Consider the following 12,927-nt stretch of genomic DNA (forward strand, 5'->3'; position numbering starts at 1 on the left):
TTAGTTAAAACGATTGTGAAACTACAACTGTTGTAGAAAACTAGTGCACCTAACTAAATAACAAAAAATACTTATAATAAATAAATATTGGATGGCCGTTTAGGGAGGGAATGTATTTTTACACAAAGAACTTTAATTCATGGGTAATAACTTACTATTAAATATATTTGATATTTATATTTGCCACTTACAGTTTTGAACTCAATGTTTATATATATATATATATATATATATATATATATATATATATATATATATATATATATATATATATATATATATATATATATATGTGTGTGTGTGTATATATATATATATATATATATATATATGTGTGTGTGTGTATATATATATATATATATATATATATATATATATATATATATATATATATATATATATATATTCTATGATTTATTTCTATAATTTGGAATAAATGTGATGAAAAGGCAAAAACCCAAAAAAAGGAGTGAATAAATATACGTGGTGCCACTCACGTATAATCAACCTAAATAAATAAAGTTCATATAAGGATATGTGTACTTTTCCCGGCACTCTTCAGTCTTCTGTGTGGTCTCTCTTGATCCTCATAAAAAAGAAGAAATATGCCACATAGCGTAATTCTGTAATATTGTTGCAATAAAAACTTGTGTCTGTGCAAATGGTTACTCACATGCGGTAGAGCTATAACCTAGCTCAGGTAAAAGCGCACACCCTCTTTTATACTGTTGGGTAAAACAGATTCTTGTTCTTGTCGTTCAGATAAATGAATTTATTAAAACATCATAAAATATATAAAATAGCGTCACCAGACCTGCTAACAACACCTTCTATAATAAGTATAGGCAATACAGTGTAGTAATTGCTCAATGTGAGCTTAACAGAGTACTAGAAACCGTGGTAAGGAGTGTAGAAACTGAACCACACAACCTCCCCCAGAAAAACCAGTAACTGTTGCTCTCCTTATTGGTGTGCAGGTATTTAGGAAGGCGCCAAGGAACAAACAGGACTGTTTGTTCCTTGGCGCCTTCCTAAATACCTGCACACCAATAAGGAGAGCAACAGTTACTGGTTTTTCTGGGGGAGGTTGTGTGGTTCAGTTTCTACACTCCTTACCACGGTTTCTAGTACTCTGTTAAGCTCACATTGAGCAATTACTACACTGTATTGCCTATACTTATTATAGAAGGTGTTGTTAGCAGGTCTGGTGACGCTATTTTATATATTTTATGATGTTTTAATAAATTCATTTATCTGAACGACAAGAACAAGAATCTGTTTTACCCAACAGTATAAAAGAGGGTGTGCGCTTTTACCTGAGCTAGGTTATAGCTCTACCGCATGTGAGTAACCATTTGCACAGACACAAGTTTTTATTGCAACAATATTACAGAATTACGCTATGTGGCATATTTCTTCTTTTTTATGAGGATCAAGAGAGACCACACAGAAGACTGAAGAGTGCCGGGAAAAGTACACATATCCTTATATGAACTTTATTTATTTAGGTTGATTATACGTGAGTGGCACCACGTATATTTATTCACTCCTTTTTTTGGGTTTTTGCCTTTTCATCACATTTATTCCATTCATTTTTCTTTTGTGATACTTTGGTATTGGTTATTATTTCTATAATTTATTTATTTGTTTTAGTGTGATAAATGTGTCCATTGAAGCTTGATGCCTTAAAAACATACAAGTATAAATTATAAAAGCTATTTTGTGATTTTTATTCCAATGGCAGTTAGTCCAACAGTTGTTGAGAGTGACTGAAGTCAAGCACACATCATAAATTATTTACATGCATTCTCAAATGCCTATATCTCCCAGAAGTAATTCATCTCAGTCTTATTTAGAAACATGAAGAAATGTGCTGTCTTGGAATATACAATTGTATTTCCTTCATCACCCTTTTGTTAATGCATATTATTAGTCCCAGAGCTATAAACATATTCACTAGAGAAAAAAGTGATTTCTACTGCAAATAGTATATGTCAATGTTTTTCAAAATGTCATTGACTGTTAAATAGTTGTCTAATATCAGACCTGTACTTACATATGTTTGTCAGACATATTTTTTTATAGCTAAACAAATATGTTTTCCAACAATTTAAAAATGTTTTTAAAAAATAAGTTTTTAAAGCAGATGTTTTTACCAAACCAACAAAAATATAGTAATTTTCTGAGTTAGGTGATAATGTGTTATTTAATCCAAACAAAAAGATTGAAATACTAAGTTAATTATAATATATATGAAAAATTAGATTGCGCACATGTTTTTGTAGCGCTGTATCAAAGTTAATATACAGGTTAAAAATGACAGTTATAAAATTATGCACACGTTGAATACTTAAGAAATTAATATACTTGCTCAGCCTCACCCAAAACTCATATCTAGAAGAAGATTTAGCAACAAAAATAAAAAATAAATAGCAGCCAATCTTATGTGTTTTAGCATGACAGGAATGCTATATTTAAATTACAAAATGATTATTGAATGAGACCAAACTGTCATGAACTGTTGTCTTTGAATTTAGCTTGTTTGATTTAAAATAAAATCTAATTTATTATTATATGTAGAAATACACAAGGTAATATGTATAGTCTCACTTTTTGGGCTCTGTTTATCAATTGCCTAGTGGACACTGTTTTTGCCCGCATTTAAAATTGCACAAGCACCCTCCTCTCACGCAACCAATAGGGCAAGAGTAGGGATTGACAATCATCTGAATTGGATTGGATCAAGATAATTTATTTATTAAGTTTAAAATCTGAGAAAAGGTAAATTGTCGCGGTCTTCAACTGGCATGACTCTAAAAGTGTGAGGAAGGAGGTTTTTTTTTTAAACAAATATGACAGCATATTATGGATACAGGTTAAATACTTTGTTTCTTGATTGGATAAACTGATTCTTTAGTCACTACTGTTTAAACAAGATTTTAATGAGAGAATATATACAAGTCACTGGCTAACATTTTGTTTCCAACTTCCCAGAATTGGATTTCGCAATTTGTATTCTGTTTGCAAGCAACTTTAAAAGTGACATTCAAACTTGATGGAAAGTGAGAAGTATTTTTTTCCCTCTGTACCAATTACGTTTTGCAACACTGTCATGCTTACTTACACCAGTAGATAAATAATAGATCAGATCATTGGTGTACAGTTACCTTAATTAAGTTTTGTCCTCTATTAGGTATGTTTTATAAACCATAATGTGTACATACCTGTTACCATTGTCATTGTCAAGTATGTGTTATGTAATATAATATTTTCTGATTATTATGCGTTTTACTTCCACAATGTTTTCAATAACTTTAAAAGTGTGTATTTATATTAAACAATATATATATTTTTTTTAATATGCAGTGAATTTACTTTGTAAACAGTTTATTTATAGTACTCCCTCTTGTCTAATTCTACTGCAGCAAGCAAATAAATTAATGCAAGACAAACAGGAGCATGCATATTAAAGAGTAACATAGCATTTAAAGGGACATTAAAGACAAATGTTAAGCTGTAGAACAATGTACCTTTATATCTGAGAATAATTTTGCAATGAATAATGCAGCTTTATTTTGTCAAATGAAAATATGTTTTTATGTTTCTTCTTTCCACTGATTTATCTGTCCCCCAGAACAAAAGAGCCCTTGATAATCAATCACAAACTATTAAACAGATATAGCATGAATTCTGTTTGCACATGTGCAGTTAACGTCAGATTGGGGTATCCTGACCTCTTCTATTCCCTTAAGGTGGTTTAGCACTGATTTAGTTTAGTTAATTAGTAATACAATATATAATAATTATTAATATATATATATATATATATATATATATATTTCTTTTTTTCTTTAATCTTTATCTAATAGCTAAATATAAATATATATTTATATATACACAATAATAGTAACACCTAAACTACCTTGTATGGTTACTACTATTGCAAATATCATAATTGTTAACGCAAAACTGATAATCCATGTAAAAAAAGCAAATTAGTACAGAGAATATGAGGTAGGAGGTGGGTAAAAAAAATCTCAAAAATAAATTAGTTAAAACTATTAACCCAAGGCTCCCTGGAAGATAGTGGAACAAGTAAAATTTTCAGATTTATTTAACAGCAAAAGGAAGCATAATAAATAATTAATTTATATTGCAATAATGCTTGAACAAGGCTGGGTGGATGTTTTAATTAATGAAACATTTTGGGCCAGATAACAAGTGGAGCAGTATTTAACGCTCCCGCTAAAGCATTAATTCTGTTAGAAGTAAGCTTTTTGCGCTCGTCAGATAGCGCTAATTTTTTATTACTCACTAACCCGATGTGCGTAAAAAGCCGAACTTAGAATATCGCGTGCGTGATAACATATTCCCCCATAAAGGTCAATAAAGCAAAAAAAAAAACAAGAGCACGCAAACCTGATCGCATATTCTCAAGTGCGCTAACCTGACATAAAAATTTTGCTATTTCACATTCCAATGTTATTCACATAGCACAATATGTTCTATATATTTATATCTGTTTATTTGCACAAATATATATATATATATATATACGGTATATACATAGATAGATATACAGAATGAAGCATTTTGCCACTGATGACTGAAGTCCAGCGAGTGCTTATTTGATCTTTGAAATGATCCATTATATAAATAGCACCCTGACAGTTGTACATAGATGGTGAGAGTGCACACACCAACCAACAACATATATATATATATATATATATATATATATATATATATATATATATATATATATATATATATATATGGAATGCAGGTATAGATAAAGGTAGATATTTATGCTTACCAGATGGTGTGGCACTGTACTGTGACCAGTGCAAGAGAGCAGGCTAGCACTTAATAGTGGCTAGTACACTGTAGGAGTCAGGCTCCAAAGGCACTTGCTCTGGTTGCAACTTGGTGTTTGTCTCCTGATGTCTGGACTTCAGGTGCTGCAAAGGAGTGATCTTATGTGTGTTGTTCAGTGGATATATATGAACCACAACACAGACAACTTCAAATAAAAAAGACTTTTAATATTTTATGACGCGTTTCTCAACCTACAAGGGTTGTTTCATCAGATAACTTTTCACTTTTTTATCTGATGAAACAACCCTTGTAGGTTGAGAAACGCGTCATAAAATATTAAAAGTCTTTTTTATTTGAAGTTGTCTGTGTTGTGGTTCATATATATCCACTGAACAACACATAAGATCACTCCTTTGCAGCACCTGAAGTCCAGACATCAGGAGACAAACACCAAGTTGCAACCAGAGCAAGTGCCTTTGGAGCCTGACTCCTACAGTGTACTAGCCACTGTTAAGTGCTAGCCTGCTCTCTTGCACTGGTCACAGTACAGTGCCACACCATCTGGTAAGCATAAATATCTACCTTTATCTATACCTGCATTCCAGACGATATCACGCTATTGTGGCGCCCTCTTTCTATTCTTCTTCAACAGTTGTTCCATACTCTCTGGGATCAAGAGGAGCAGCCTGATTCATCATCATCTCCTTCAAGAGGACATCTGTACCCCTTATTTACCACCAATATATGGACATTAAACAGGACTAATACGGTAGACCTGATCTACTATATTCAAAGTACAATAACTAGTTTTAAATTGTTTTTTGTTTTCCTTTATAATATCAGCGCTCTTTTATATCCCTTTATTGGGATATTTTCACACATATATATATATATATATATATATATATATATATATATATATATATATATATATATATATATATATATATATATATTAATACATATAACATATTCTGCTATGTCTAGAACATTGAAATGTCAACTATATACAGTAAATACATAGTTAAAACCTTTATTAAATATGAATATTGCATAAATATGTTTCTGGAGAGGGGACTTTGAACTATTGGACCAATTTATTGAGGATATGAACAATAATAGCTATGGTCTAACTTTTACGTACGAATATAGCTCGAATAAAATAAGCTTTTTAGATATAGAAATTGAAATAATGGCTGGAGGACTAGTGACTAGGACCTTTTTTTTAAAAAGTGGACACCAACAATTATATAGATGCAGAGAGTAATCATCTTGAGAACATACCCAAAGGGCAGCTATTAAGAGTAAGACAGAACTGTACAAGATCTGAGGAATATGATAGCCAATCAAAGACCATTATTAATAGATTTAAACAGAAAGGATATGACAGTAAGAATATAGAGAAACTTGCGAATGATATTAAAAAAGTTGACAGAAAAGATCTATTAAAAAAGAAACACCAACGAGGAAGGAATAATTTTAATGATACGAATAATGGGGAATTAAATATACCAATAATAACCACTTTTTCGTCACAACACAAACTTTTTAAGAAAGTGGTCAACAAACACTGGCATTTACTGTTTAAAGACCCCCTTATTGGCCCGAGTATAAGTAGAAACCCTAGATTTATTTATAAAAAAGCTCAAAACTTTTTATTAGCACCCAGTGAATTTAAAAAGAATAACATTTCAATGATAGATAAGGGGATTAAGGACCTTGAAGGGAATAAAATAGAGGGATTGTATCCATGCCATTCATGTAAATCCTGTAAATACAGCAGTAAACTGAAGGGTCTAGAATCAAACAAAACAGGAAAAGTATATAAAATTAATGGGATTATTAGATGTTCAGATGAAAATGTAATCTATGCTATTAAATGTGATTGTAATCTTTTATACTTTGGCCAAACAAGTAGAAAACTCAGAGACAGGATTCGTGAGCATATATTAAGTATTGAAAATCACAGCAAAGATACAACACTATATAAACATTTTGATGAAAAACATCAGGGAAATCTAAATTGCACGAAATACTGGGGAATAAAAAAAGTGCTTGTTGATGGGAGAAGGGGTAATATGGAGAGTAAGCTCCTAAGGCAAGAAGCAGAGTTAATCTATAATTTTGGCACATTACATCCATCAGGTTTAAATAGTGAACTAGATCTGAATAGATTGATTTGATCATGATTAATGGTAAGCTATCTCTGACAATCAGCATATTTTTTTAAAATATATATTTTGAATATAATGACCATCTAATTCCCCATTATAATATTTTTATAAATTTTTATATGTATATATTTTTTATATATTTTTTATGCATTTATTTATTTTCTATTTTTTAATCTTCCAATTGGTCCGTCTCTAATCCCCAAATGTTTTAGCTGTTTCAATTTTTTATAAGACCCCCCCCCCCCTCTTTTTATAAAAACATTTTTATAAAAACATTTTTATAAAAACATTTTAAATAAATGAAATAAATAATAATCAAAATATCAATGCTGTATAACAATGCGATTAAATGTTTATATTATATTAATTTTAAAGCATAGACTTGTGATAAGGTATTAGTTCTTTATTAGTATATAAATTAATGTGTATTTCGCATTAAAATGTGTTCTGAAGTGCTACAGCTAATAATATGCCCCTTATAGATTAGACTTTGAAGTCTTAAAAATAATTTTTTTCATATTTTTCACATTGAAAATATTATATATATATATATATATATATATATATATATATATATATATATATATATATATATATATATATATATATATATATATATTTACATATTCCAAATAGATATTCCACTAAATGAATTTCTCTCCTTTCAAAATAATTTAAATGGTGAGAAACAAAACATACTTGTTTTGGGAGAAATTGTACCCCATTTATTAACGAATTAGATCCTGCTATCTTTATATTTTTGTATCTGTATATTTTTTGGTTGTTATATAGTGAATGACTTTGTAAATTAGGAATAGAAAAAATTCTTCAACAAACGAACAAGGAGAAGAAGATTAAGGGATAAATGAAGCCACTATGAAAGAAATTGACTTAAGGATGTTTGTAACCTAACCAATAAGGGGTTAATTTTGCAGCCTTTATTAGGAGAAGAAGACATGGGAACAGTTATCTTGACAAAGGCCTAAAGCCAATACGCGTGAATGTACTGATTCCCTAAACACCTGTGAGAGTGTTTGCAAGACAAGGAGAGGCTGATTGAAAGCCTCGTATGAACTGCTACTGAGCTCCCAGAACCGTACCATCAAGCCAGGATCAATAGCTTGAACCAACCAAGCAAGGAGGAAGGCTGATTGGTTGGACGGTAGGAGCGGGATTTTTCAAAAATAGTGCGCGCACTGAGGCCTAGATTTGGAGTTTTGTCGGTAACGACCCGAAAAACTAACGCAGGCTTTTTTCTGGCCGCACCATAAAAATAACTCTGGTATCGAGAGTCCACTTAAAGGCTGCGTTAGGCTCCAAAAAAGGAGCGTAGAGCATTTTTAACGCAGCTTCAAATCTCGATACCAGAGTTGCTTACGGACGCGGCCAGCCTCAAAAACGTGCTTGTGCATGATTCCCCCATAGGAAACAATGGGGCTGTTTGAGCTGAAAAAAAACCAAACACCTGCAAAAAAGCCGCGTTCAGCTCCTAACGCAGCCCCATTGGTTGCTATGCGGTAACCCTTCCTACGTCTGCACTTAACACTCTAACATGTACCCCGAGTCTAAACACCCCTAACCTTACACTTATTAACCCCTAATCTGCCGCCCCGGCTATCGCTGACCCCTGCATATTATTATTAACCCCTAATCTTCCGCTCCGTAAACCGCCGCTACTTACATTATCCCTATGTACCCCTAATCTGCTGCCCCTAACACCGCCGACCCCTATATTATATTTATTAACCCCTAATCTGCCCCCCACAACGTCGCCTCCACCTGCCTACACTTATTAACCCCTAATCTGCCGACCGGACCTGAGCGCTACTATAATAAAGTTATTAACCCCTAATCCGCCTCACTAACCCTATAATAAATAGTATTAACCCCTAATCTGCCCTCCCTAACATCGCCGACACCTAACTTCAATTATTAACCCCTAATCTGCCGACCGAATCTCGCCGCTATTCTAATAAATGTATTAACCCCTAAAGCTAAGTCTAACCCTAATACTAACACCCGCCTAAGTTAAATATAATTTAAATCTAACGAAATTAATTAACTCTTATTAAATAAATTATTCCAATATAAAGCTAAATACTTACCTGTAAAATAAATCCTAATATAGCTACAATATAAATTATAATTATATTATAGCTATTTTAGGATTTATATTTATTTTACAGGTAACTTTGTATTTATTTTAACCAGGTACAATAGCTATTAAATAGTTAAGAACTATTTAATAGCTAAAATAGTTAAAATAATAACAAATTTACCTGTAAAAGAAATCCTAACCTAAGTTACAAATAAACCTAACACTAGACTATCAATAAATTAATTAAACTACCTACAATTACCTACAATTAACCTAACACTACACTATCAATAAATTAATTAAATACAATTGCTACAAAGAAATACAATTAAATAAACTAGCTAAAGTACAAAAAATAAAAAAGAACTAAGTTACAAAAAATAAAAAATTATTTACAAACATAAGAAAAATATTACAACAATTTTAAACTAATTACACCTACTCTAAGCCCCCTAATAAAATAACAAAGCCCCCCAAAATAAAAAAATGCCCTACCCTATTCTAAATTACTAAAGTTCAAAGCTCTTTTACCTTACCATCCCTGAACAGGGCCCTTTGCGGGGCATGCCCCAAGAAATTCAGCTCTTTTGCCCGTAAAAAAAAACATACAATACCCCCCCCCAACATTACAACCCACCACCCACATACCCCTAATCTAACCCAAACCCCCCTTAAATAAACCTAACACTAAGCCCCTGAAGATCATCCTACCTTGTCTTCACCATACCAGGTTCACCGATCGGTCCAGAAGAGCTCCTCCGATGTCCTGATCCAAGCCCAAGCGGGGGGCTGAAGAGGTCCATGATCCGGCTGAAGTCTTCATCCAAGCGGGCCAGAAGAGGTCTTCCATCCGATTGAAGTCTTCATCCAAGCGGCATCCATCCGGAGTGAAGCGGCAGCATCCTGAAGACCTCCACCACGGAACATCCATCCTGGCCGACGACTGAACGACGAATGATGGTTCCTTTAAATGACGTCATCCAAGATGGCGTCCCTCGAATTCCGATTGGCTGATAGGATTCTATCAGCCAATCGGAATTAAGGTAGGAATATTCTGATTGGTTGATGGAATCAGCCAATCAGAATCAAGTTCAATCCGATTGGCTGATCCAATCAGCCAATCAGATTGAGCTTGCATTCTATTGGCTGATCGGAACAGCCAATAGAATGCGAGCTCGATCTGATTGGCTGATCGGATCAGCCAATCGGATTGAACTTGATTCTGATTGGCTGATTCCATCAGCCAATCAGAATATTCCTACCTTAATTCCGATTGGCTGATAGAATCCTATCAGCCAATCGGAATTCGAGGGACGCCATCTTGGATGACGTCATTTAAAGGAACCGTCATTCGGCGTTCAGTCGTCGGCCAGGATGGATGTTCCGCGGTGGAGGTCTTCAGGATGCTGCCGCTTCGCTCCGGATGGATGCCGCTTGGATGAAGACTTCAATCGGATGGAAGACCTCTTCTGGCCCGCTTGGATGAAGACTTCAGCCGGATCATGGACCTCTTCAGCCCCCCGCTTGGGCTTGGATCAGGACATCGGAGGAGCTCTTCTGGACCGATCGGTGAACCTGGTATGGTGAAGACAAGGTAGGATGATCTTTAGGGGCTTAGTGTTAGGTTTATTTAAGGGGGGTTTGGGTTAGATTAGGGGTATGTGGGTGGTGGGTTGTAATGTTGGGGGGGTATTGTATGTTTTTTTTTACAGGCAAAAGAGCTGAATTTCTTGGGGCATGCCCCGCAAAGGGCCCTGTTCAGGGCTGGTAAGGTAAAAGAGCTTTGAACTTTAGGAATTTAGAATAGGGTAGGGCATTTTTTTATTTTGGGGGGCTTTGTTATTTTATTAGGGGGCTTAGAGTAGGTGTAATTAGTTTAAAATTGTTGTAATATTTTTCTTATGTTTGTAAATAATTTTTTATTTTTTGTAACTTAGTTCTTTTTTTTTTTTTTGTACTTTAGCTAGTTTATTTAATTGTATTTCTTTGTAGCAATTGTATTTAATTAATTTATTGATAGTGTAGTGTTAGGGTAATTGTAGGTAGTTTATTTAATTAATTTATTGATAGTCTAGTGTTAGGTTTATTTGTAACTTAGGTTAGGATTTCTTTTACAGGTAAATTTGTAATTATTTTAACTATTTTAGCTATTAAATAGTTCTTAACTATTTAATAGCTATTGTACCTGGTTAAAATAAATACAAAGTTACCTGTAAAATAAATATAAATCCTAAAATAGCTATAATATAATTATAATTTATATTGTAGCTATATTAGGATTTATTTTACAGGTAAGTATTTAGCTTTAAATTGGAATAATTTATTTAATAAGAGTTAATTAATTTCGTTAGATTTAAATTATATTTAACTTAGGCGGGTGTTAGTATTAGGGTTAGACTTAGCTTTAGGGGTTAATACATTTATTAGAATAGCGGAGAGATTCCGTCGGCAGATTAGGGGTTAATAATTGAAGTTAGGTGTCGGCGATGTTAGGGAGGGCAGATTAGGGGTTAATACTATTTATGATAGGGTTAGTGAGGCGGATTAGTGGTTAATAACTTTATTATAGTAGCGCTCCGGTCCGGTCGGCAGATTAGGGGTTAATAAGTGTAGGCAGGTGGAGGCGACGTTGTGGGGGGCATATTAGGGGTTAATAAATATAATACAGGGGTCAGCGGTGTTAGGGGCAGCAGATTAGGGGTACATAAGGATAACGTAGGTGGCGGTCGGCAGATTAGGGGTTAAAAAATTTTTTCGAGTGTCGGCGATGTGGGGGGACCTCGGTTTAGGGCTACATAGGTAGTTTTTGGGTGTTAGTGTACTTTAGAGTACAGTAGTTAAGAGCTTTAGAAACCGGCGTTAGCCCAGAAAGCTCTTAACTACTGACTTTTTTCCTGCGGCTGGAATTTTGTCGTTAGATGTCTAACGCTCACTTCAGAAACGACTCTAAATACCGGAGTTAGAAAAATCCCATTGAAAAGATAGGATACGCAATTTACGTAAGGGGATCTGCGGTATGGAAAAGTCGCGGCTGGAAAGTGAGCGTTAGACCCTATTTTGAGTGACTCCAAATACCGGCGGTAGCCTAAAACCAGCGTTAGGAGCCTCTAACGCTGGTTTTCACGGCTAACGCCAAACTCTAAATCTAGGCCTGAGTTTCTATACGACCACCTACGGAGCAGAAGGAATTTCCCTTACGGCATAAGCAAAAACAAAGAGCTGCTAGCTATACCGTAAAATTTTTTGAAGTGAAAGTTCCAACTGAAACTTACCAGGATAGGCTCAATGACCTAAATATGTATAGCTTAGAGGAGAGAAGGGAAAGAGGTGATATGATAGCAACTTTCAAGTACATTAAAGGGTTTAGTAAAACTGAGGCTGTGGGTATTTTACATAAAATGGAAAATTCAAGAACAAGGGGTCATGAGCTCAAGCTAAAGGGTAGTAGATTCAGGAGTAATTTGAGGAAGCACTTCTTTACAGAAAGAGTGATTGATTTATGGAATAAACTTCCTCAAGAGGTAGTAGCAACAAACACTGTGGGGGACTTTAAAAATGCATGGGACAAGCATAGGGCTATCCTACGAACTAGATAAGTTTATACTGTTAGGTAAGGTGGGGCAGACTTGCTGGGCCTATGGCTCTTATCTGCCGTCAATATCTATGTTTCTATGTTTCTAACTGTTAAGGAGATAACCTGGTGGTTATTTAACACTGGGACTGGTCTGTGTTTTCTCAAGGGATTGCATGGTGAGTAGGTGAAAACCGTCTATTCAAAACCTATCATTATTGCTGTGACTTAATTCCAGTCTGCTATAAAGCCATAAACTTGTTACA

Source organism: Bombina bombina, chromosome 5 (genome assembly GCF_027579735.1).
Source record: "Bombina bombina isolate aBomBom1 chromosome 5, aBomBom1.pri, whole genome shotgun sequence".
Classification (NCBI taxonomy): Eukaryota; Metazoa; Chordata; class Amphibia; order Anura; family Bombinatoridae; genus Bombina; species Bombina bombina.